The sequence below is a fragment of the Haliaeetus albicilla genome, chromosome 1 (assembly GCF_947461875.1).
Source record: "Haliaeetus albicilla chromosome 1, bHalAlb1.1, whole genome shotgun sequence".
NCBI lineage: Eukaryota > Metazoa > Chordata > Aves > Accipitriformes > Accipitridae > Haliaeetus > Haliaeetus albicilla.
This window is the reverse complement of record NC_091483.1, coordinates 58,956,836-58,982,682: the sequence shown is the minus strand read 5'-3', so window position 1 is coordinate 58,982,682 and position 25,847 is coordinate 58,956,836. Positions and strand designations below refer to the sequence as shown.

The window sequence follows — 25,847 nt, the reverse complement described above, 5'->3', positions numbered from 1 at the left end:
ATAAGGGAACTGACACCGTTTCGTTCAGGAAGACACATTTATTTTTCTGCCTTCCAGTAACATGAAGGAAAAATTTAGACTAGAAGAGACTGAATGAGCTGCAGGGGCGTTTACCACATCCATTAACTCCCATGTCTCTTACATTATGTTTTGCTACATGTTCACAACTTCCATGTCTCAGAACACTGATTTATTGTCAGAATTAGAAAATGCAGCTTTTTCTGGTGTTGGCAGAGTCTGAACTGCCATCCACAGAAAAGGCATCATTACTAAAGAAGTCTGTGTTAAGCAGACTAAGCTTTCTACCAGTCCTATGCTGCCAGACGACCTGGGACGGGACTTTATATGGTAAAAAGCTGCTGCGACCAAGTCACCCATTGGCGGTGCGTGCTGCGGGGACTCAGGATCGGGGTCACACCTCTTGGCCCATTGCCCTGCCTTGGCACGCTGCACTTTGTCCCCGTGGCCCAGCGTGGATTTGCCCGTGTCGTCACATGCTCTCGCCTTACCTAACCTCAGCCCGGCGCCCCGGCTCCTCCTCTGCCAGTGTTTGCATCCTGTCTGCTCCTCTCCGCTGCTGACCTTCGCTACGGGCAGGCAGTATTTGGGCCGCAAACCTGCCTTCAGCTGCGCTTTCTTCTCAGCAGCCAGCGTTATACCAGAAACCAGCCGCAGGCACGCCGCTCCCGAGCCGCTGCGGCTCGCACTGGTTTGGGGCTGATTTAAGCAATGCAACTGTAAGGACTGCTGCCAGGCTAAGATGTGCTTCCACGGCAGGGGAAACAGGATGGGTTTGCCTGTTATTCCACCAAACATGTTATCTACGGCACAGACAAGCCCTAGAGCTACATCTATACCGTGCCACTTGCACGTCGCAGAAACACAAGTGTAACGTAAGGGGCTCTTGGTATGAACTTTGCAACCCTGTGGTAAAATCACCCACCATAACCAAACACACTTAAATAGTAAAAGGGCACTTTCACCTTCGCAGCTGCACCTTGGGGCCCACTGCCGGTGCAGGGCTCTCAGGCATCATCCCCCTGACTGCCAGAGCTGCCCCAGGTCACCCTGTGGGGGTAGGGCCAGCCTAATTAAACTTGAAAGTGCTCAAGGGCTGTGTTAATGGGCAGCTCTCAGTAATCACAAGAAGGTGATTTTTTTACAAGACTATGTTTCTGCTATAAAACACTTCTCTCTCAAAGAAAGACCTCAGAGTGCTGTTGACATAACTTACTTCTATAGATATTTGACAAGATAAAACAGGCAAAGTGACTGTGATTTCAAGGACCATAATAGCTTAAATGTTTAGGAATGAGAAGAATGGCCTGAATGGCTGTAATTATTAAATCCATTAGTTAAATTGTTCTTTCCCTTCCTTGGTAAAGAAAATGTTTCTACAATGACCTAGGATCTGCCGCTCTTGAGCCACTGACAACACCTAAGTGGGGGGTGTATCTCATTCAAGATGTACCTAAGCCCCACACTTCCTATCTCTTTGGGAAGGTTTGTATTTTCAGTGGGACATTTCCAAACTGGCAATAGCCTAACCCAGCCCTTAAGTGCAGACTCAGAAGCTGCGTGAAAAGGTCCTGAGACAGGAAGATCCTTTTACTTTGGCTAAAGGAGGGGTTGGAGACACAGAATGACCTCTTCTGAGCAGTACCTGCACTCTCAGGTCTGCCCTATTTCTCTCTCATATTTCTTCTCTCCTGCAGGGTGGATGCATGTAGAGCCTGGGACTGCCGAGGGTAGGCACTGTGGGCAAGTCCATCTTGGTTTTGGGGGAAGGAGAAGACTTCAGCTCAAAGATTGGCTGCTGTGCTGCCTTTGGATCCAGGGAAGAGACACCAGCATGTTTTATTTGTTAGCAGAAATGTAACTGATGGGAACTACTGTACTCAACTGTTGAGCATAAATAATGCTCACCATGTGCCTGAGACATTAGCTGTTTGCAAGGAGGCATCTGCAATTAAACAGGAAATTGCAGCTTGTCAGCAGGTTGACCAGGTGATAAAAGACCGTAATTCTGCAGAGATACTCCCTTTTTTTGAAAAAACAGTTAAAGTCTTCTCAGGAACTTTAAAAGGTCAGTGACTTCACCCTTCTCAAAAACATGCAACATAAAGTCCTAAAGGAAGCACATTTAATTGGTGGGAATACATACAGGTTGCATTTTAAAGGTAAGCATGTTACCCAATATCCAGAAAAAGAGCTGCTACAGTCTCGAAGCAGCTAAGATGGTTGAAATCTGACCTTTCTAGGGTTGTGTGCTGTCCTCAGAGCACCACTGGAGGTAAGCAGAGACCTACGTTTGAGGACATTGCCCTTCCTGCTACATTGCTGGAGGTTAATCCAAAAGAAAAAGGAAGACATTTTTGTGCAGTCTGTCCCAGTCTTACCCCATTTGATTCACCAGTACATGATTTAGCACGGAATCTCTGAATATGAAATACTGCTGCCTAGTACACAGATTAATGTGGCAACAACCAGGTTGTCACCTATCCTTCACCTGTCCAAATATTTAGACTTCCACATCACCCTCAAGGTCTCAATTTTCTATCTATAGAAGGAATTATTTGCTCTGTTTCTATTTAGGGGTGTATGTGAAGAGATGGTTGAAGTTTTGTCGGTGTTTATTTGAATAAAGCCAGTTCACTCTTGGTGCCACATCATCATGTTTGACATGAACAATGTTACGTCAGGGATTTAACTTGACTTCTTATATGTTTCATGGTATGATACTGGTGGTATGTACAGGACAGCACATCCCAAAAAATACAAATAAAGCCATCAGGTGGTGAGGTTTCCCTTGTTTTGATCTTTGGCCTTTGTAAAATGAAGCAAAATCTTTTTCAGAAAATGTGCCACAAGACCAACGAAGAGTAGTAAGGTTATACTGAGGCTTTAGACTGTTTTTCTTTGGAAACTCTCGATTCTTTTGACAACAATTATTGTTAAAAATGAAACCTAAGTAAGTGGATTAAAATTGCCTTGCACATAATTTCCTAAGTATATTGATGATGCCAGCAAAAGAAATGTAATTTCCTTATGCCATCACTGAGCTACATCATTTCAGAGAGGAAAAAATGTAATATTTTGAGTTTGCGCATTTACTCCTGAAAAGACCATTTTATACATTTGAAAAGGTTACTTTGGGTCTGTTATTGAGTGTCACAAGAGTGACTGCAGAGTACAGTGTGACGGTCGCTGTGCATGCCGTGTATACCCCCACGGCGCAGGAGGACACTTGCGACCTGGAAGAACGGGAGCCTCCACGACTGCCCATTTCTGACAGAGAGACTCAGTTGTACTCAGAGCATAGTCAGCTTCACAAAAGAAACAACCTTCCATCTAAAGCACAGGATGGTGCATTCAGCGATTAGGAAGACAGATTTCTCTGAAACAAGGACCTTCCATAACCACTTCCTCTATGAACCCTTACACTGTTTTAGGGCATCTACCACTGCCCAGGAGGCTGAAACAGGTGCCTCGCTGACCCGGCTCCCTCCGACACAGCCTGCATCCCTTCTAAATACCACAGGAAATATAACCATGACCGTAATACTGCCGCAGGGTACGGTTACTAACCTACAGGTTGCTCCTCAGCTGGCCAACAGCAGTAGGCTTGTGCCCCTCTAAGCCGTTGCGTGCCTGGTGCCACCGTCGCCGTCGCGTCCCCAGCACTCAGCCGCTCGCTGCTTCGAGACCTCAGCTGGGGACTTCGTAGGTCACGGAGGAACAGCAGGACAGACCTCGTGCTTTCAGATGCTCTTTTACTGAAACTATCAAGGGAACCTAAATCATTACAACCTCTAACAGCGACCGGAGCTGATTAAAGGGCACTTTACAAAAGGTTCCTCCCTGGGTACACTGTGACCGTGTTTTGCCAAGAGCAACCAGCTTCTCTCCTACCTCCGCTGGCCAAAGGTCAGCACGTCAAAGCGAACAAAGTCCAGCAGTAGCTTGTGGTTAAATGGCTAAAGCCACCCCGGCTTACTGCAGGTGCTCCAGAAGTAAAGCTGCTGTGACGCTCAAAGCTCACAGATATAAACTACTGTAAAATTTGGAAGGGGAGGGAGTGCGTTTCGGCACAGAAGACAAACAGCATTTGCCACTGTAACTGAGCAAACAGGCAATAAATGGACTAGTTGTCTCCGGGAGTTCATTTCCCTGTTTGCACATCCCAGCACTTGCATGCTCTTCCTGGTTTTGCCGAACGTCTGGTGTTCCCAGCCTGGCTTCCTAAAAACAGCCCCGTGCCCCACCCCAGGCGTACGAGCTCGTGACGTGTCTGCCGGCCCCCGTTCGCCCCATCCACCACTTGTGGACCTGCGGGCCAGCTGCAGCCAAGCAGCACGTGGACGGAGAGAGGTCTCGGAGCTCACGCAGCTTTAGGAAAGCCAGGGCTAACTCGGGGAAATGACACTGGTATGCGACTGAGGGAGAGCCAGCTGGGGCCAAGCTTTCCCCCCACCCTGAAGAGGAGCGGCTGGCAGGGCTGTACAACCTGCAGGTCCCCGGCAGCCACCCAACCTGCGGGAAGGGGGTGCAGAGAGGAGCAAGGGAGGAACGCAAAGGCTGGGAGGAGCTGGGGACATGGGATGGAGCTGGAATTGCTCTGCATTCCTACGGCGATACTGTAGAAAACCAGACTTAATAAGTTCCGCTATTCATAGATCAGCCGGTTATAATGATGTTAAATCCTCCAGTCCTTGTCTGTCAAATTCACACTGAGATAAGTAGGAACTAAGCATGCTCGAGGGCCTTTGAAGACTGTTTAAGAGCCTAGATATTGCCCTGGGGAGGTCTGACTTTAAATACCCGCATCTTAAAACGACAACATATAAAAAAACAGTTCTGTCTTTCAGACACAAACTTAAATTGTTATATTGCCCAACTCAGAGAAACATTATCAAAATTATGCAAAAAGTACACAGTTACATTCTAACCTTGAGTAAAAATCAAATTTCTGAGGCTATGCTACACTTTCATTCCATTAAGCATATAGCATTTTTTATTTCACCTAGACACTAAAATAGTCTGTCTGTCTTCAAAAACATTTAGGCTAAATTTAGGCTTCCTTAAGTTTACTACAGATACAAATGTTAAGTTACTGGAATGTCACAGAAGAAGTAATGAAAACATCTAAAAGCATGGCCTACAGCAGAGAGAAAAAAATGGATTTTTGCACTCGTGGAATGGGAGGACATGTATGGAAAATCCTGGCTGCTGGTTTTTCTATTTTCAGTTCATTGGTAGAAGTGCCGTCTCCAGAGAGAACTGCTTTCCTTCCTTCTCTAGAAAGAGCACAATGCACAGAAGGAATGGTTTGAAGGAGGAATTGTTTTTCTCTTATCTTTTTCCATCTTTCAGTTGCTCTTTATTACAGTGCTTAATTTTAAGGCAATAGTAACACAGGAGACATATTCAGGAAGAGCTGACCTTCTAATAAAACAAGCAAGAAACACCTAGGACAGGTAGAAATCTGAAGAGTCAACAATGCCCTTTAATAAGGATGTGTAAGGGAACAATCCCACTAGTTGTCCGCCTGGTGGTTTGGAAACCCCTGACAGCTAACGTACTGCACACTACTGTGCATTTATTTCAGCGAAGGAAAAACCCAGTTTATTTATTATCCCATTATAGGGCTTTGTTTCTGATGCCCTTACTCTCAAAAGCAGCAAAAGCACCAAAACAATGTATTGTTTAATATCAAACAATGCTCTTGTTTCTCATCAGAGCAGGCAAGCCAACGCTTGCTCAACTGCACAGCCAGAATATAACTGTATTATATAACTATACATTTGGACTGGGCTTGTCAAAGAAAATAAGGAACAGTGTGAAAGCGGGGAAAATTTGTAATAGGAGCAAAGGGAACCCATCACGACTTGTCGGGTGTTCCTCTAAGTGCCTGTCAAGCTGGGAGCACAATGTTTTACAAACACTGGTGTCAGTTCTTAGCACAGAAAGAGGAACTGACAGCTGGAGATGTGGTTTGGGGAAAATGAAAATGTTGCAATTAGGTGGCAGAGTGGCATGCAAGAGCCCCACCTGATGTGGCCGGGGGACAGGTTGCTGCTGGGGGTCTCACATCTCAGGGCGGTTCTCTGCCCTCCTGGCTGCTTTGGAGCAGTTCTTTCTCTTGGTTTAGCCCAGAAATTACACCATGGACATGCAAGTTTGATTGAAACTGCGAGTTCTTCTGAACACTTTTGGTTCTAATCATGTATGCTCTCCACCAAAAAAAACCTTCAACAAGCCGTAACATAAGCACATAACCCCCTACTTAGGTCTTGTCTCATGAGGAGGAGCTGCAGATACTCCCTTCTGAAGGACGGTCACATTTATTCCCACAAGGGGAAGGAGGAGGAGGAGGTTCCTGGTGCAGGAACGGCTGGACCACTGCCTGTGCTGCACCTTCATTTGGCCTGTGAGAGAGCAGAGCAGGGCACATGCGTCCTTTCCATTGCCCCAGCCGGTGCAACCCTCTGCCCGCTGTGATCCCTGCAGCAGCTCAGGGCAGTCCCATGCACGCTGCACATCTGCACCCTGTGATAGCCCACTTCTCCAGGTCATCCTCTGTCCCGGTCCGCTGAGCATCCACACTGCAGCAATGGTTGCTTTTGGGTCCTCTTTCAGACAGAACCAACCTGTTCTTCCTCAGCAAAGCCCAGATGTGTCTCCAGGGACAGACTAAATGGATTAGCCTGTGCCAGGTGTGGTTGCCTGGGCTGACGCAACACAGTCTTCCAAGAGGATCCCTGCACCCACAGGTGTCCCTGCGTGACTCCGTGCTGCGGCCAAACGCACACCCTCAGTTTCATTACAGCCCTCTGCTACGCTTCAGGAGCTGGCAGCTAACGAAAAGCATATGAGAAATGATAATTATGCCTTAGGACTAGGGGGGTCATTAAAGGTGCTAGAGAAGACCCGGGACACATGTTGTGTGGATGAGCCAGCCTGCTCTGGAGTGGTTAGCGGAGCACCACAGCTTGTGATATAAATAATAAGTTTATATTAATTTAAATTAATAAATCGTCTGCTACCTACTTTTTGTTCTCCCCTAAGCAACACAGCATAGTTAGTAAATGGAAGTGAAAACTGCTGGTTACAAAAGCTACTCTAAGCAAAAATCACGTCCACTAGGCTAAATAAATTTGGAAATCTGAGGCGCAAGCTGCAAATGTTTGGTGTCATACCTCCAAAAGACTTTGTGTGATTCTACTGAAACCCGCCAGGAAAAAACCTATCCTGGGCTCAGGTGAGGCAAAACTTGTTTTCCTTCTGGTTCTTTGGAAGTGGAGTAGTTATATGAAATGTCGGCCTACAGCTAAAAGGTTATTTCATTTATAAATGTGAAGAAACTCGCATCTAGCACTGGAGCATTTTGAGGGAGGTGTAAACATTAATATACACATCCCCCCTCCTGCCCCCCTCTCACGGGCATTTGCAGTGCAAGTGGTTAAAAAAAACCCCTACACAAATGAAAATGGAGCCTTCCCCTGGGATGAGACAGGCAAGCAGAGGAGACAGAGACACGGCATGGCACAGCCAGCTGCCGAGAGCGTCAAATCACCAAACAACGTGCATGAAATACTGTGCTATTACACCCAGCTCATACAGAAACCATCCTGCTGCTAGCAGGTGAACAGGAAAGTCATATTTCACAATCAGGTTTCAACAAGGGGGTCATGCTTTGGAGATGAGAGGCTGTGCAAAAGAAACAGGCTATTTTTAAAAGTCAGGCCAAATGCTTGAAGAAAACCTTCTAAAAAGTAGCCGCCAGCACAGCTGTGTTTATGGGTCTATTCAATCAGCAAGTAGCTGGCTCATAGATTTTGAGTGCAAGTAATGATTTAACATCGTGACCCAAGCAAGAAACTGGAACACCCAGAGAAACAATTTTGGCAAGGGTGTATTTAATGAGTCAGAGTGTCCTGTTATCTGATGGTGTGTTTTTACATGGTGGGAACTATTTTAATTGCTGTATAATAACCTGAGAAGCTGCAAAGAGTTGAATGCTTCCTCCTTCAGTACCAGCCCAGTCCACACCAGTCAGTTTTTGCATTTTGTCCCCCTCAGGAAGGCAAAATTGCTCTCTCTCCACCAGACCTATCTGGTGATGGACCTGGGTATGGAGCCACTGTGCACATGCCCTCCAGACAGCTGGGACTGTGAGCTGGTGTGCAGCTCTCCTGCCCTTTGCTGTGCATTTTCCCTGCTTTTAAGCCTGGGGAAGGAGTCCCATCTTCCCGGTATTTGTGTCTGTTCTTTTTCACATCAGCATTCAGAGGAATAAATGAGAAATAGAGCATGCTTGTGAATCAGAAATAAATCCTGTTTGAAAGGCGACTTGAACAGATGATCCAGACGGATGCATTTGTTCTGGTGATGGTTTTCTTAAAAAAACCCACAACCTCCCAGCCTCTTTACTCAACCCCACATTAATTTTTAAAAAAAAACCCTAAAATATTTGACCCTATCCATCTCTTCCTGATAGACCTGACAGGAGACATACACACTATAAATTAGCTATATGATTAAAAACTGCTACTCCCAAATATTTTTATAAGCAAACAGGAAAATCTATTGCACATAAAAATACCACCAATGTACTATGCTTATCTGAGGTCTCAAAAAGCTGCCATCACAGCTAAGGGTATTTAACATTTATAAAGTTGCTTAATTAAAAAAGTAGTGGGGTTTTTTGGTTTTTTTAATCAGATGAAAGTTAGATCTGGAATGACCAAATGCCAGTTGCTATATGCAGTGCCTCCTCTGCCATCATCTCTAATATCAAAACTCCACCTGCAGATATTGGAGTATTAAGTATTAACTGTCTTTCAGAGTCAAGGTGGTCACCCGGATTAACGAGGAGAAGCAGAGAGAGGTTGCGCTCAATGACTTGCTTGCAAATCTGTTTGTCAGATACTTGCAGATGCCCCCCCTTACACAAACTCGCAGATCTTGTATGCTAACAGTCTGAAGGACACAAAACAGAGATATTTTCAGTTCTTCACTTCCCTTAAGAAACACATGCCTGCTGTCTTAACGCAGGAACTAGTCTATAAGCTAGAATAACCCTTTTTTGAATTACTTGGACTTCACTCACAAAACCATAACATTAATGATAAGTAATTTACATAATTACAACTCTGGAAAACCTGACTTTAAACAAAACAGCAAACTCCCTAGAACTGGATTGGATAAGCAAAAAAAAAAAAACAAGAGAAGAGAGAGATCCTATCTCCCATAGCCTGGCATGTTAGCACAACTCCATTCCCAAAACACTGTCAAAATTTGACTTCCTAAAACACTGTCAAAATTCTTCAAAACAATCTTCCCCCCCCCTTTTTTTTTACATACATCTCCAGTATATTCAAGAACAAAACCATGAGGCCTCAACGTTCAGATAAACTTAAGTGCCAGTTAATAACTTGCCAAGCAGAGCAATCACGCACTCTGGACACAAAGTCTACTGGGGTTGCTGGAGAGCGTACATACTCAGGGCCTATGGAGATCTGCGCCATGAAGTGCTGTTATGGGGTGCTAACACAGAGCCCCTTCCCTTCATCAGGTGGGAGTTTAAGAAGGCTTCTCGCCTCTGTAAGGGAAGAAAGGGAAGAACTCATGAAAGCATGAGTTTGCCAGTTTTGTTAGTGTCTGCCAGAAATTCTAAGATTTGACTAAGCATGATTATTATGCATGTTTTTGAGATAATTCCTTCTCAACTTCTTTTTAACCTAGTTCTTCAGTTTTCCATAAAACAAATCTCTAATTAGACTTCCAATGCAGCAAAGTATCTAAGCAAGTGAAAACGTTTTAAGTCTCATCTACATTAACACAACTACAATGTGTTTAAAGTGACGCATGTGCTGGCTGGGGTGGGCCCTACCTGCCTCTCCCAAAAGGTAGCCAGAGGTCTCAGTAACCTCCCTACCACTGCAGTTAATGCATAGAAGAGCTTTCACTGTGTCTTCACGCTGCCTTGAAGACACTCCCAAGTAATTCAACAATTTCTTTATTGAAACTTCCTTGTTTAAATGAAAATGAACAGCAGAGCTGAGGAAGTGCCTTAACCGGATTTAATTTCCATGCCTTCCTCTTTTCTTCCATACGGAGATGTGTCATCATGAAGTTTAAAAGAAAGCTCTCTATGTATCCTGCTTCTGTTTACAAAAGGCTGCTTACCTTTCTATTTTCCAATTTAAAAACTAACTAAAAAGAAACACATTCTTCATCAAAAAAGTCCTTTATGCCTGTACAGAAAGCAGCCTCTTTGAAAAACACTCAGTTGCAGACATCTACATTACTCCAGTTAGTGAGAGTCATAGTATTTGTATCCAACATCAGCATTAACTCACCAGCCATTTACATCAAAATATTCTGCAGCAGAAAATAGTTTGCTACCTAGAGCAAAAAAACTTAGCATATAGAACAGCACCGTGTTAAACAGCTGTGCATGATGCTAGTTTTAATGTGGGTTATCTGTAATTATGGTGGTAGTACAGAATCATAATGATGGTTTTCACCCTGGCTGATCAGAAAGAAATTCTTCTCTTCAGCCTCACTGGAGCAACTGCACAGCACAAAATGGACTAGGAGGGTCTTCGTTGACTTTAGTCCAGGGTAAAACCCCACTAGGGCTTTGCGGAAGAGGACTGTAGCCTGTTGAGCCTGTCAAAATATGTTTCTGTTGGATATACTGATCATTCCCCTTATCTCCAGATTGTGAAAAGGAGGGAGTCTGTTGCCTGTAAACCTCTGGAAATCCTTCCCCCTCTGGTGTAGTACATCTGGTATTTTGGTGTACAGAGGGTATCACAGGACACTGAAGCGTAAGGTCTTTCAGAAGTAGAAAGATGAAGAAAAGGGAGCCTGTCAAGAAGACAGGCTTATTTAGGCCCTTTTTATTGCTTCTCAGCACTGTCAGCTCGGATTTCCACCCGGATGACCCCGCTCTGCTATGGGGTGTGATAAGCCTCCGAGACGGGCAGCTCCTCCGACATCCAGACATCTGGACATTGGCCATTTTTGCTGCTCCCCTACTCCCTTCACCCACCGCTCTCCCTGTTTGTTTCTGTGATACTGCTCCTCTCCATGGGATTTTTTCACAGGGTTGTCTTGAGACACCAGGTACCCAGAGCTCCTTCCCTGCCTTCCAGCCCTCCCCTCAGCAGAGGGCATGAAGGCCCCCCCCATGCCCACCCCCATTTCAAGCCCTCTCCACAGAGAGCTCTGGGATCAGTCGTGCTCATTTGGGTAGATGTGCTTGATCATCTCACGCTCCTACCTACGATACTGTTTTTGCAGCCACTGTGATTATGCCTGTACTTACAGCACTGCACCGTTTCAAACAACGTCCCCCTTGCTGAGGGATTCCCAACTGATTGCTGACGCAGAGCTAAGCTTTGTGCTTCAATACGGAGTGACAAGAAGTTTTAAGTAAAAATGAAGTTGTGGTAATACCTGCAGTAACCTCCACTGTACCCACTCCCTGCCATCCGTACTGATGGTAACCACCACCAAGCCAAACAAACAGTAATCCCAGGCACTCTTCCTACATTTTCATGCAGATGTGGTGCCTGAAGAGACTTATAAAGGTCCATAGGCACATCCTATAAATTTTTGGTCCTACAGCCTGAGTTTTCCCCTGGAACTCCATTCAGAGCCATCCTTGCCATTATGTCTATTTAATGGTCCAGGCAGGCATAGCCCTATCAGATACAGCATTTACTCATAAGCGTAGCCTGATGAAGCCCCTTTGGTATGCAGTACCTAATGGCAATGTAGTTCCCAAGGATAATGTTAGCAGGAATAAACATGATACCAGGTAGAGAAGGGTTTGCAGAATCAAGATTTTAGCTATCAATCCCACCAGTTAGCACCAATGGACTGAGTAATCCCATTAAATTCAACCTGAAGCTGCCTATCCATGAATTTTCTATTGTCAAGTCCTTAGCTTCAGCTTTATTTAGATAGTTGTCTGCCCACACAGAGCTAACTACAGGTGTGGTTTGAGCAACTCTGGGAGCTGCTGAAGTGGAAGAGCTTCATGATAGAGTGGCTGCCCTGAGTATTGCTTGGAGAAGCATTAACAAAGGTGCCATAAACCAGGTTAGAAAAAGCTGTTTCTGTGCATTACAGAATGTTTACATAGCAATTTTCCCTTTAAAGCATCCCCAATTTTTCAGGTGAAAGTATTCAGTTCAGTAAAGCTTAGCATGATCCCAGCTGATAGTCTGTCTAAGGGCTGCTGCTGGGGCTGCCTTCAGTTGCAATTACAGAAACTGTCCAGAGGAAAGAAGATCCAAGCAAGATGTGCATTTTTTTCTGGAGACCATTAAAAAAAATACATCACTGCTATATTGCCACAGCATTTCTCTGATGATATCTTTGCAGGAGGTAGGAAGGACTGGAATAATGACTGTTTTCTGCAGCTCTTCCGAAAGGATGAAAAGTCAGTGGAGGTTTCACATCTGCAAAACATGACTTCCTTCACTCAACACCCAAAAGGTTTTGGTTTGCACAATGCATTTTCGTTTTTAAGCCAAATGCTCATCAGATAAAAGAGAGGCAATCTGACGACCTCTCAGACTTGATTCCTCCCAAATATGAAGGTAAAATGGCACTGCAGCATTTGCTCAGTGTCTTTTGGTTTTCACTCTTATAGCCTGGGAGATGCAGGGAAGAAGACCAGTAAATCCACATGAGTCAGGATACTGTCATATGAGAAGTAAGCCTTTGTTTAGTCAACCATTAAAAAAATTATTTCTGCTAAAATTATTGGTTATTATTTCTACTTTTGCCTTCCAGCGTGTAAGCAAATACCATTTGATATTGACAGCTGTTGTTAAATATTGGAGGTAAAGGGAAACATTGTGACCCAGCACCAGGGCAGGGGAGGGCAGGGCTGCCATTCATTTGGATAGATATGTTTAATCATCAACTATATACTGCACTCTGATCTCTGCAACATCTGACTTCTGATGAGGTAAAAGTTCTGAAAGTTATTACTGAAAGCAACAAACTGCATAAAGAAATATTCTCATTGAAAGCACACATTGCAAAGAAGAAAAAAGCTACATCAAGATCTAAGCATTCATTTCTCATTGACATCATTGGGAACTGCATATACATGCATCCAGCACAAAATGATTTGGTAATTAAAATAATTAAAGTTACTTCATTTCTCAGAAATTGTATTTCATGTTCAGCTGCAATTCATGGGTTAACACTTTGTATTATTTTAGCAAAATTGAAGAGCTGGGGTTTCAATGCATCACTAGCACTTATGCTCAGCTGGAAACGTGCAAGGGTAAGTTTGCTTGTCTCTAATCACTGCCCTTAAAGGTTTGCATTTTACCTATCATTTCGTTCACTGCAACAGAAAGAGGAAAAACAGCTTATTGTCACAAAATTATGCTTCTGCAACTGGCTCTGAAAAGGTAAATAATTTCCCTCAGAAAACTCCTACTCCTATAAAAGGCAAAAATCCCCCAGTAAAAGTCACACTTCTGCCTTAAGGAAATAAACTACTTCAATGCTAATGTTTTAAATTGCTCCCAAAGTAACATGAAGGAGCTATTCCAGTCATGTGGGTGTTGTACAAGTGGACAGCTTTAGAAAAGATTCTCCGATATTCAGAGAGAAAAGCAGGGAGCTGCATCTTCATAGAAGGAATGAGACTCTGCCAGAGACCACAGAGCTGCTTGCTCTTCTGCCTCAAGCCCAAAGCATCTGCAATGGCCTTATCCATGTGCCATGTGGCTGCTGTGTCAGGGGAAAAAAATAACGACTATGAGGATCTCCACTCGCGATATGTTCTTAAACAAGAGGTCTAGCACAGCAAACCCCAACTAACCCGTCCGATCCAGCTGCTTTGTTGTCAACGTCTTTGTAACGGGGAGTCAAGGAAAGCGATTGCAACATCTCACCCGCGGTGCGATGGCTGCTACACAAACAAGTACAGTAAACAAAGGAAAGCCGCTGGAACGGGACGGGAGTGCAGGAGGTCGCTGAGCGCCCAGCCTGGATGCTCCTCGTGGCACCCTCCCGGTGACAGCCCCGTCACCCACCCGCGGAGAGCAGGGACCCAGGCTACTCCTGCCTCCGCAAGGGCACTGCTCAGCATGCGGGCAAGCCGGGGAAACCCTGACACTTTCCGGGGAGGAGACAGCAGAGTTTTGCCATGCCGCCTGTTACTCTTCGGTAATCCTGGTTGCGTGGGGTTTTCTGTTTGGCAGGGTTTCTTTTTTTGCCAGCCGAATATTCGGCATCTCTGTTGAGAGTATCGCTCCCTTCCAAAGTATCCGAAGAGAATATTCCCATTTTGATATAGCCCTTTACTATGGTCGTTTCTGGTTCAAATATAAATTTAGAAAGGTGTCACTGTGAGATCTTAGTGGGATCCACGCTATTTATTTTGCATAGGTCTAGCAATAACACCTGTGTCACAGGAGCTGCCTTTAAGGGTGAAGAGAGACTTCTTTTTAACTGGTGACTCTGTAACCAGCCCAGGCTAAGCAGGTCTTTTCCACCTTGTATACCCAGAAAAAGCTTTTGCAGACCAGGCTGTTCTCGTGATCCCTGTGCAGCCCTGCTCCTTTTAGCGTATGTACACAGGTTTAACAACTGAAACTTGGTAAACAGCTGTGCTGAAAATCAAACACACAGAATGAAACCTGCTCATTTCATTTTAGCGTGTCATAATATGTTATTATTTACTGGAACAATTTAAGTTGCTCATAATTTACAGATAGTTATGACCCCCTTGCCCTGAAGTCTGATGATGTTTTTCCTTGACTCCTTGATTCAGAGGTGGAAAGGGGTTGGCATTCCTGTGAAAGAGGTCCTCTGTAGTGCAAACAGGACTCAAAGACTGAACAGATTTTGTCAATAGTCCTATTCCTTCCATTTAAGCCACATAATCTCCCTTATAGTCACCAGCAAGAACCCTATCTTTGTATGAAAACAGACAAGATAACATTGTCATCACTGTCTTTCATTTAGATATTTATTTTTTAAAATTCAGTCTCTGTGAGCTCTGAGGTAGGATTTGACCCCTTTCTTTAGTTACTGCAAAAGAAACTTCTACATCAGTCCAATTTACTGTCCAATACTGGAACCACCATTCCTGGGAGGAGAGGGCAAGAATCACACATCAGCTATGACACACATAAAAATCACAGGCTTTAGTCATAGTCATGCTTTATGTCTATGAATTCACCGACAGACTGAAACTATGGTGCAGCCTTTGCCAAAATTTTTCTTGAATCATATTTCAATCCTTTAAAGCAGATACTTGTGGGAATCCAGTTGCTTTGTTCTCTGGTAATTTTTTTCCCTGCACTTTGCTCTGGGAGTTTTAGTACTGCTAAGAACTGAAGCCACACTTAGACTACTTTTAATAAAGTAAATGTGTTACCACACTTCAGTACCGCCTAACACCACTGAGCATTTACCAAGCATAAATAGCATGTCATGTGCAAGCTTGGTTAGCCAACACATCAAGAAAATCTGTCACATCAGGGAGGACTGAAGCAAGCCGCAAACATAACTAGTGCACGACACTGATAAACTGGAAGCAACAAATTAAAAAAAATTAAAAAAAAAAATCTTTCTTGCATTTTGTTCTGCACGCAAAACATATTGTAAATAAATTATGAATACTGACGACATGTTTGTCACTCCACACTAAGCCCTTTTCAGGATTACTTGACAGCTACCTGGGATGTCAAAGGTAATTTTGGGGGAGTCACCATATGTACTTATATAAAGACACATCCAGATTAGCAAAGCACACACGGAGGGTGGTTCCTGCATGAACGAGTCAGCTTCCACCATGTGGCAGAAACTTTCAGTCCCTGAGCAAACTTAAAACAATTATTTGAATCTATTCAGCTTCACCTCCCTCAGTGGCATATGCATACTCGGAACTTAAATCTGGGTATTTTTTCTGTGTCTACTGTCTTGGAACATGGAAAAAATATTGAAAAAATTAGTCACTTTGCATATTTTTGCAAAGCTCGTTCAAAAATCAGCAAGCGTTTTTCAGCATGAGTCACTACCCTCATCCCTGTTGCAATAATTGGATTACACATTTTCATTAGAAACTCTGACTCCTGTTCCTAGTCTTCAGTTAGATGAGCAGAAGCCGGCTGTTTTGAGTTTTATTAGAAAACCATGAAGTCTTCAAATGCAAGTGTGCATTAATTTTTTTTGTTTGTTTTGAAGATACAACAATATCAAACCAACTAGCTAATCAAGCATGGGTTAATCAACCCGTGATCTAGATGACACCGTGCAGTCAACTACAGTTGACGCAAGCAAACTGCAAAATAGCACTGCTAACTCCTCTTCCGACTTTTAGGGAGCGAACCTCTGGCAAACCTTTTAACTGGGCGCCGTCGCCCTTCTGCCTCTCAAAGCTAGGAAAACCGAAGCGGAAAATGGTACCTGGGGAGAAGCTGGCGTGCTCCCGTGGGTGCTGGCTGCCGCTGGGCTCCCGCTGCCTGCCTCCCTGGGCAGCCCAGTGCCTCCGCAGCCTCGGCTGCCTACGCGGGTCAATGTTTTACCAGGCTGTGAGCAGCCTGCTGTCCCACCCTCCCTGCAAACACCCCGTGGGGAAGGCAGCGCCGGGGCCACGGGGGCAGAGCCAGTGCCAAAAAGGTCGCCTCTCTTCTACCTGCCCTGTCCTCCACAGGGAAAACAAAGCACAGCAAAAAAGGGAAACCTGCTAAGAGGGGGGACATAGGGAAAGCATGCCACGAAGGGGGAAAAAAAAAAAAAGGTACAAAAATAGTGCTATTAATAGATAATTTGTGGCAGGTAAGTCATGATAACCTTTCTCCGTATTGTTCTAAGTCTGTGTGCAAGCCTAGGCGTGTCTGGCTGAAAGCTGAGAGGGAATGCTTAAATTATGGGAGTACATAAATTTGCAAATAAATCTTTGGCATAAGGGAGCAGTCATTCAAATGACAGCTAAAACTTCAAAATGACAACAAAAAGACCTGAAACTGCATCATAAAATAACGCAAAGGGAGCTTAAACACAAAAATGGGGCAAGGAAATGGCCAAGGCAATCTGTGACATTTTACCTTGCGGGTAGAAGCTCTGCTCCTGCGTCCCAGCTTCTCGGGAGTGCCTCGGAGTTAAAGCTCTACCTGTGCTAACCGGAGCTTTCCCATTCCCAGCAAGTTAACAATTACAAGCAGACGGCAGCCGAAACGGGCTGGCAGCCGAGCACGGCGTTGACAAGGTGCCGCTGCTGCTCCCTGAGGAGGAGAGGACAGCTGCCGAGCTTGGGAAGGACTCGGATGCTGGGACTCGGTGGCTGCTCCCAACCTGGGAGACCCTCTATGGGCCTGGTACACAGATGTGCACTCATGGAGGAGCAACAGGAAAATCGAGGCTATGCTGTGTGTGGTTTTGTGATACTGCCTTGTCTGTCGTGGCCTTTCAGTCCTGGTTTGGGGAAGAGTGATTCATTTTGTCTAGTCTAGGATCCCGGACTTGAGCAGTACATACTTTAATGCACGTGTTTGAGGAGAAAAACTACATCACCAGCTGCTCTAGCTACTAAAGATTAGCTCAGATTAGCTATTAAAACCCGCCACTTAGTGCAACAAGGAGCATGTCCGTGTGCTGGGCTTGCTGTTGATCTTGTGTGGCCTCGCACAGGAATGGGGTTGCCCACGCTCAGTGATGCTGTGCGGAGGGACACCAGATGAGTCCGGTCCCTTTGGAGAGGCTTCCTCTGCCCGCTGGGCACACTGCAGCGTCCTCACGGGGGCCAGGGGCGCAGCTGCGTCCAGCTCGCCAGCCGGCACGCACGTGTGACACTGTCGGTGCGTCACCAAAAGCAGGAGTGCCTTCCATGAGCCAGGACTGCCGAGAGGGTTTCCTCAGAGCCCAGGGCTCAGGGCAAGCCCGCAGGGGCCGATGCGTGGCCAGCCGCTGCCGCAGCACGAGCCCTGTGGCTGCAGCCCGTGCGGCATGCCCAGCGCACCCAATGCACACGAGCCTGCTCAGCTCTCCAAGGTGCCACCATTTGCTGTGGGTGCTTTCAGGTGTTGAGTTCCCTCCTGATGGTCCTCGCTCCCCTCCCTTCCCCTCCCCTTTTGCCCGGAAAAGGAGGGGCAGAAGGGGAGTCTCTCACAGATTCGGTATTTAAGGCCACCATGGCGGCAGCCTGTGACTCCCTGGTAGGAGAGGCTGCTGGCAGGAACAGAGAAGACATACAGACTTCCCTACAGCTGCTAGACACAATCCTGCTGCTGTAGGACAACTGCAAGACCTGGCAATGCCTTTTGCATAAGCCTTATTAATTCCCAACCATCAACTTGCATTCCCTCTAGATAAAAAACCCTCACAGCTGCTTTACAGCATCTGCTCCCAACCTGTAAGGAAGAGCTCTGTGATGAACACACAGGGGAGGGAGAGACCCATCTTCTTCTGCCAGCTTCTCAGGCTTGTGGCAGGACACTTGCCACATCACATTAGCCTCTCGGTGCCTTGCTGATCCCCCAGCTGTAAGTGGAAATAATAACAACCTGCTATGCCACAGTGCTGCTTGGAGTCTCAGCTGTGGCTATCACCTCTGAGACCCCCAGGCAGAAAAAAGGGTCTTATCTGAAAGAGCTTATCTGCACTTAAGACCCTGCCTAACCAGCTCTGGGGAGCAGGAACTGCTCCTAGCAGTCTTGCCCCACCTGGTGTCAAGAGCTGCTCCCAGAGAGGGGGGAGGTCCAGCCATGCTGTTTCTCTCTCCTGCTTGAATAAGGACTCTGCTCAAGATCTCTCAAATCTGCCAAATAAAACCTGGGTGGAAGAGATCATGTTTCTGTGAAATGGTCTGCTTTTGGCAACGTGGCGTTTCCTGGTTGCAGAAGCATTTCAGCAGAAAACTCTGGAGGAGCACTGCCCACTCAACTGGATCAGATCTACATTTTATCATCGTTGTGTTTCATGTCATGACACTGCCAGTCCAGTCTTCGGCACGGTTGGAAACTGAGGCTGCAGTGGTGAGATTTGAAAGTGGAAGAGCATCACGCTGGTACTCAAGTTATGGAGCCAGCTCAAATTTAGTTTGCCTGGCAGCTTAGACAAGGTCACTGCCTGTTATGGGGCGGTTGTACAAATACTCACTTTTCTACAGTGCTAGTACTTCTGCAAAGCATGTTAGCCTGGTACAGGCCTAAGAGAGTCAAACTGTGTGTTGTATTGACCCACTGAGGCCAAAGGCCTTCAGAGAAACTCAGTTATCGGTTACAGCTGCCAGGTGTAGCTACCACAGAAAAAATGGTTATACTATCATACAACTGAAGTTGTATCATGTCACCTTGGACAAATATAACAGTGGACAATTTGATGGGTCCTTCCTCTAAATCTGCCCTTGTACATAAGCTGATATAATGCGACAGAGACCAAACATTTTTTTCATTGTTGCGCAAGCAATACAAAAAATAATTATCTTCCTTACGTGCCTCTGTATAGCTACCACCTTGTAAAACCTCAGTCTTTCATTCACACAAGCTTGTGCAACCTTTCCTCTGGTTTTCAGAGATTAACCTCCAAACAAAAATCATCCAAAACCAATGAGTTTTACCTTTCTTTGTAAGAAAGTGTTAGTAGCAGTAATTTTTATAGGGTGTTAGATCTGAAAGCAATTGCGAACATGAACGACTGGATTAAGTACTGTTGTGAGGCATTTCCCTGAAGTGTTGATGCCTTTGGCTGGCTCTTCAACAGACTGGGGTAGGCTGAGATAAAGTAATTTCCCAAAGGTCACACCTGCAGTCAGCTCTGCAGGTATCATTCCCAGTGTTCCTGAAACAAGTGTGGTCAGCTTCTGGCCAACCCGAATCTAACATGCTTCTCCTTATTTTCTGCTCTCAGAGATGAGGTTTGCACAGCTGAGGGCTCAGAGAGAGGCAGATGCTTCTCAGGAGACCAAGTCTGCCCCTGTGTCACCTGGACCAAAGTTCCCTGCACCACGCTTTTGCAGATAACCGGCAGTGCATTTCTGATTAACACACGGCTGACAGGAGGGACTGTGACCCGGGGAAACTTGGCATTTCACTCTCTTCTCAGTGCGCAACCTTTGTCACAGAGCACAGGTTTCAAGGGCAGCGTAACACTTGCGTATTTACTTACTGCAGAGGGAGGAGGTGCTGGGCTGTACAGCACAGACTGTGAAGTCAAACATTAATTTAGTACAGGCACCGTATAACTTCAGACTGGCTTGGGAGCAGGTAAAATAAAAGATATGGATATTAAAAGTGAAAAAGCACCTAAAATTCAGAGGCTTTTGGGCAAAGCACGTTCAGTGAAAACACCAATTTACTTATGAAGTGTTAGCAGTCTTAACAACACATAGATCAAACAACAAAACTAAAACGTGGGGATCAGGTAACAGAAGGGGAAATTTCTGTGAATCTTCTTAAGCAGGGTTTAATTTTGTTCCAGTTCTCTTTCAACAGTTGCATTTGTATTTCATCCTGCATGAAACACTCTGGAAAACAGTACAGGCAGATCCAGAGGGGCTACTGTGGAAGCTCTGAAAACTTTACATTCCCAGTAAAGAACCTCCCGTATCTGAATATGTTCAGACCCATCCCTAAGCAGCGTGTCGAAACCACCTCCCCAGGAAATACTGGAACAGCACTGATTGCCTTTGACGGGACCTACGTCCCCTCCTCTGGAGCAGAAGGACTAGCAATGGCCTGCTGCAAAAGAAACAGGTGGGAGGGGAAAAATAATCACTGTGAGCTGTGGAAGATTGTTATCGTACAGGAAAATAGCAGAGACGTGAAGGGTGAATTAAGAGGGCTCTTCAGCAGTGGCCTGAAGGTGGCACACATGAGGACACCTCTCCAGCTGTGGCTTTGGCTGGGTGTCTGGGCTCTTGGAAATGGTACCTGGACATGCCAGCAGTGCAAGAGCTACAGCCTTGCCATACCTATTCTTCCCTTCGGTCCATAACTTAGTGTCTTGTGCTGAAATTTCAGAGCAAAATGCCCCGTGGATCTTCATCTACTGCAGAGTAAGTCCTCAGCACTGGACAAAGTGCTCCTCCAGCTGATAAGAGGAAAGAGATAGCAAGGGAATTATTTGCAAACCGTCTCTACTAGATGATCCCAGAGCTGTTTTGCTAGCGGTTTCACTGGGCAGAGTTTCAGTCTTCGCTATTCCCTTGGAGGGAACAGACCTTGCAAAGTACATGAGAGATGTAAGAAAACTTGCTCACGATTCACAGAGAAACTGAATGTTGATGGGAAAGAATATTTGCAAGCAGTTTCTGTAGAACTGATTTGTTAAACACCTGGCTAGCAAAAATGGGCAACACTGGTAGAAAATCGTATAATGCCAGGCTATAAACTCCCTAAAAGAAGAGGTTTTATTAAAAGAAACAAATCACCCCATCCCACCTTTCTTGCTTACTCCCTTATGTGCAGCTTTTTTTTTTTTGCAAAAATAATATTTCAAAACCTTATCATCCAAAGCTTTCTTGAGAACTGCCTATTTTGACTTTATCTGTGTTTTGTACGACCACACTATGCTGGTGATTTAGCAACTTCACACTGCAGACAAATATTTCAAAATATTCCCTTCTTCATAGCTGTTCAACTGCTTTTACATGTATTGCTGCATTGCGTGATGCCACCCAAAGTCACATTTAGGAAAGGATCGTGTTGGAAACGCGATGGTTTAAAATCACACTTGTGCATTCCCCATGGGTTTGATTTGAGTGCAAAAGTCCTTCAGCTAAGCTGCTTCTGGGATTTCCCTGACGTGACAATTACTGAACAGGGAGAATCTCAGGCTTGGGCTTCGACAGTGCTGGTTTAGTCAGGATCCTCACCGGGCAGCTGGGGGGGCTGTGTGGTTTGGGTGCTTGAGCAATGTCCCCGCCATGTCCCTGGTTGCTCGTGTCCACCCATGCAGACCAGGAGCGGAGGAGCGAACGGGCAGGTTGGCAGTGGTCTGGGGGGAGATGCCCCCAGGAGCGCCCGCAGCACCAGGAGTGCCTGGCAGGCACATCTGCTCTGGCCTGCCATCGGGATGGCGCTGGGTGCACGTAGCAGTGTCTGTAGCACATTGGCGTGTAGGTGAGCGCAACAGAAAGGTACCCTGGCGAAGCTGGAGAGCTTTTCAACTGCAGCGGGAAATTATTACTCCTTCAGGGAGAAAAACACAGTGTGTTGAAACACATTTTTAGAAGAGCCTGCCTCTCACTTTAGGCACCAAAATAAGCCTGAGCCAAAAACAGTGCCCCAGAGATTACCTGGGCACCGGTGTCACAAGTGGAGCTGCAAAGAGCGGAGTGATTTTATAAATCAGACCTTTTCCCAGGGAGGTTGGCATGGCAGCCTCTATCTCTCAGACCGTGCTCAAGCACTGCAAACGCCAACCCAGAGCATCGGGCTACTCAAGCGCCAAGTGACCTGCAGCAGCCGGACAGGGTCCGCAAAGAGTCCCTCGCGGCGGGCGCCGTTTGCCACACAAATGTGCAGACATAAAAGGCAGGTGGAAAATATACTAGAATAAAGTATTTAGAGAGTTCTGTGACAGTTGCTTAGAAAATGTAAAAATTTGAAAAATTAAACAACCCTAATATCAATATAGTGGTTTTACTAATTTCCTCCTTTAAAGGGGTATTACTAGGAAGAAAGACTTCTTCCACTTACATTTCAGTGAAGACATTTTTAATTACTTGGTTAAATACACTTATTACGCATATGAATTAAATAATTACAAGCCACAGCTTGGTACATGACATTTTATTTCCCTGTAGTTCCTTTAAGATAAGAATAAAATTGTTTATTTTATACAGGAGAGTACTTGAATCAGCATCTATGGGCTGTCTGCCTATATCTATCTATTTATCTATCCATTATATATCTTTCTATCAAGACACACTAGGTCTTACAATGCTTTGGGACATCTGACTGGGTATGTAGAGCTGTAAAAAGTAAGAATGTCTAATAAAAGAGTATACACGTGTTGCTAACAATGCCTTAATTCTACTTTCTTGGACTTTAACATTGGAACTGAAACTAGCCTGTAGCTATTTTAGCAATGAACAGTCTTCTTAGCACTGTCCTTAGTGCCTTATGTTAAATTTGGGCAGATATTTGCCATATAATTCAGTGCCTAACATTTGATGACATGAAATATCTTCATCAGATTCCACAAGTGCAGCTAGTTGCTTTGAATGAACCCCAGGAGATAAGTAAAGTTTCTATTTAAAAATAATGCTTAAGAAGATAATACATACAGAGATTTTATAGCTGAATGGAAAAGCTGGGACTGAATCAGCCTTTCCGGCAGATACTGCCAAGCAGATGAATGAAATATTTTTTGTTCTTATTTGCTTTGCTGAGAATCTCGGAGGAGACATTGATACAGATCTCTGTGAGGCCAGTTCCTCAGGACTGTACTTTATTTGGAAGCTATTATTTACTGCTTAATTATCTCCATGCAACCAAAACCATCCCTCAGCTTCAGTACACAGATGCCTTTTACAGCATGTCCACCTCATCACCAAATTCAAGGCACAAGAAATGACATTTTACATGAGTGGGATGAAGGTCTGAAGGGCTGATCCACACGGTGGACCTCTTGCTTTGTGGTTTTTCTATCGTCTGCCCCTGAGAGGTGTCCAGCTGCCTCTCACTCCTCTCTTTTGGGGGAACCCCAAGGTGGAGGGAGGCTTCCTGAAACAGAAACACCTTGAAGGTGCCTAGAGGCAGCAGCATGGCTAAGACATGGCTGGAGCTAGATGGGCAACCACAAAAATGCGAGGAAGACTGAGGATGCTTGGGACGGAGTCAGGGACTTGGTAATTGTCTGGAAAGAAGTTAATAGAGAATCACAGAGATGAACAGGCATGGTTCAGGAGGAACAGGAGTTGTGAACTCCTTATAGGGGAGGTGACAGCTGGAAAGGAAGGTGGGGCAGAGCTGGAGAGCATCTTGTGTGTAGAAGAGATGAGAGAAAATCCCTAATTTCTGAAGGAAAAGGAAAAATAGGATGGCGCAACCCAGCTGCTGGGGTGAGGTAAGGTGTTTTGGAGGGACAACTAATCAGACGTAGTAATGCTTGTGAGAAGGGAGAAAATGTATGATCTACAAAGAGAAAATGAGGTTTGAACTGGAAAGCAGAAGCAGTAAATACAGAATTTACAAATGCTGGCTCTAAAGAAATGTGAATGAGTCAGGTAAAATAATAGTGTACTGAAAGGACATATCCAAAAGGACTGCCAGTCCCTCGGTGAAGGAAGAATTGGTGGGTCATCTGCTTTCAACCCAGGCATTTGGCACCACTGTGCTGGCTGCTGGAAGCCATGCTGGCACAAAGGTGAAAGAGATGGGGTTCGCCTCAAGAGCAGAGGGAAAGTGTTGGAGGTGACAGCGCAACAGAGCCCGACTGCAGAAAACCAGGGAGGTTAGGGCCAAAACTACTTGTGTGGTGGAGCTGGTCCTGGGGCAGGGATGAAAGGAGGAGTGGGAACTGGAAGGGTAACGGTTCAGAAAGAAAAAATGAAACGACAAACCTTCTTCCTGTTTGTGATAAAAATAGCCCCAAGCAGATTTTCTTACTTCTTAAAAATCTTCACATAAAAGGAGCCTAGGAGAACCAGCAATACCCTCTCCACAGTGGCTACATCACATGTGCAGATAAAATATGTTGCTAAACTTGTTTTTTTTCCTATGTAAGGGCTAAAACCAGATATCATTTACTCCCATGCACACACAACCAGGAATACTTTATGCTTGTAGTGTTCCCAACCATTGTATGAAAGCTAGAGAACTGGGTAACACAATGTTCTGTACCAGAAAACCACAGCATTTAGCCAGCATATGTTTCCCAGAGTAGTTTTATGGTATTTCTATTTTTTAGAGCTTCCATTAATGATCTGTTTTTCCATGCAAAGGAATGATTTAAGAGAAAATCTGTAATGCCTACTCTGGCAAGCATATCGATGCATTTTCTGAGATCCGTGGCAACCTGATCTGCAATCCGGCTATCCTGAGGCTCGCAGCATGGCTAGTGGAAAAATCCTGATTCAAACTCCCAAGTTATAAAATCCGTCTTGTTCCTGCACGTTTTTAGAATTCAGGAACCTTTCACTGGATTTTGCAAAATTCACATTGTAACCCTTCAGCTTAGGCAGACACACTATTTTGAGAGCTGACATACAGAACCCAGCTCTGCTCACTACTATGAAGTCAGGAGCTGTTGGATACATGTATTTCAGTGAAAAAAAAGTGCTGTCTATTTTTAAGCACAGGTGCAGCTATTTGTGGTTGGGTCTCAGTCCAGCTTACCTGCAGGCTACAATTCAGATTTGAGGCTTAGATTTGATTTATGTTAAAACTGGAATTACACAGTTTGCTCTCACTAACCTTTGCACAAGATAGAGGGACTCTCAGGACCAGCTTGTTCTTGCAGGACTTCTGCTTAGAACAAAACCTCTCTGAGGACAACAGTTTGCAATGGAGTTGAGCTGCATCTGTACTAGAGCCAGATCTTTGGCTTTGTCGATTCAAAATGTTCCCCTGACCAGTGAGAATTTAAACACCTGAAATGAAAGGATGCATTTGATTCAACACAGCTCTGTTCATTCCATGTGGATATTGAAGAGTATTGAAGTTTCGCCTGTGTTGTGAACTCCTAGTTGGGTCATTTTTATGGTACTGCACATCAGTCATGGACAGCTAGATTTTTTTTGTTCTGTAAACATAGGGGAATAGAAGTATGGCAACCACTGTTCTGTAATAACATACATTCAGAGAAATAAATGGATGTTACAGACCATTGTGAAGAGAGATGACAAATCA

The 25,847-nt window shown here is 45.0% G+C and overlaps 1 protein-coding gene across 8 annotated transcripts in view; it reads right to left on the bottom strand.

Annotated features, from left to right (window-relative positions):
- RBM47 (RNA binding motif protein 47) overlaps nucleotides 1-25,847 on the bottom strand; it is an 80,090-nt gene that overhangs the window by 26,859 nt on the left and 27,384 nt on the right. Inside the window, exon 1 of one of the 8 annotated variants that reach the window (XM_069791282.1) lies at nucleotides 16,459-16,736. The exons of 6 other annotated variants lie outside the window; for them this stretch is intronic. The gene's annotated coding sequence lies outside the window, so the exon portion shown is untranslated. Of the gene's footprint in view, nucleotides 1-3,588; nucleotides 3,706-16,458; nucleotides 16,737-25,847 lie in introns of those variants that run through there. One more of the 8 variants, XM_069791300.1, reaches the window with a different exon arrangement.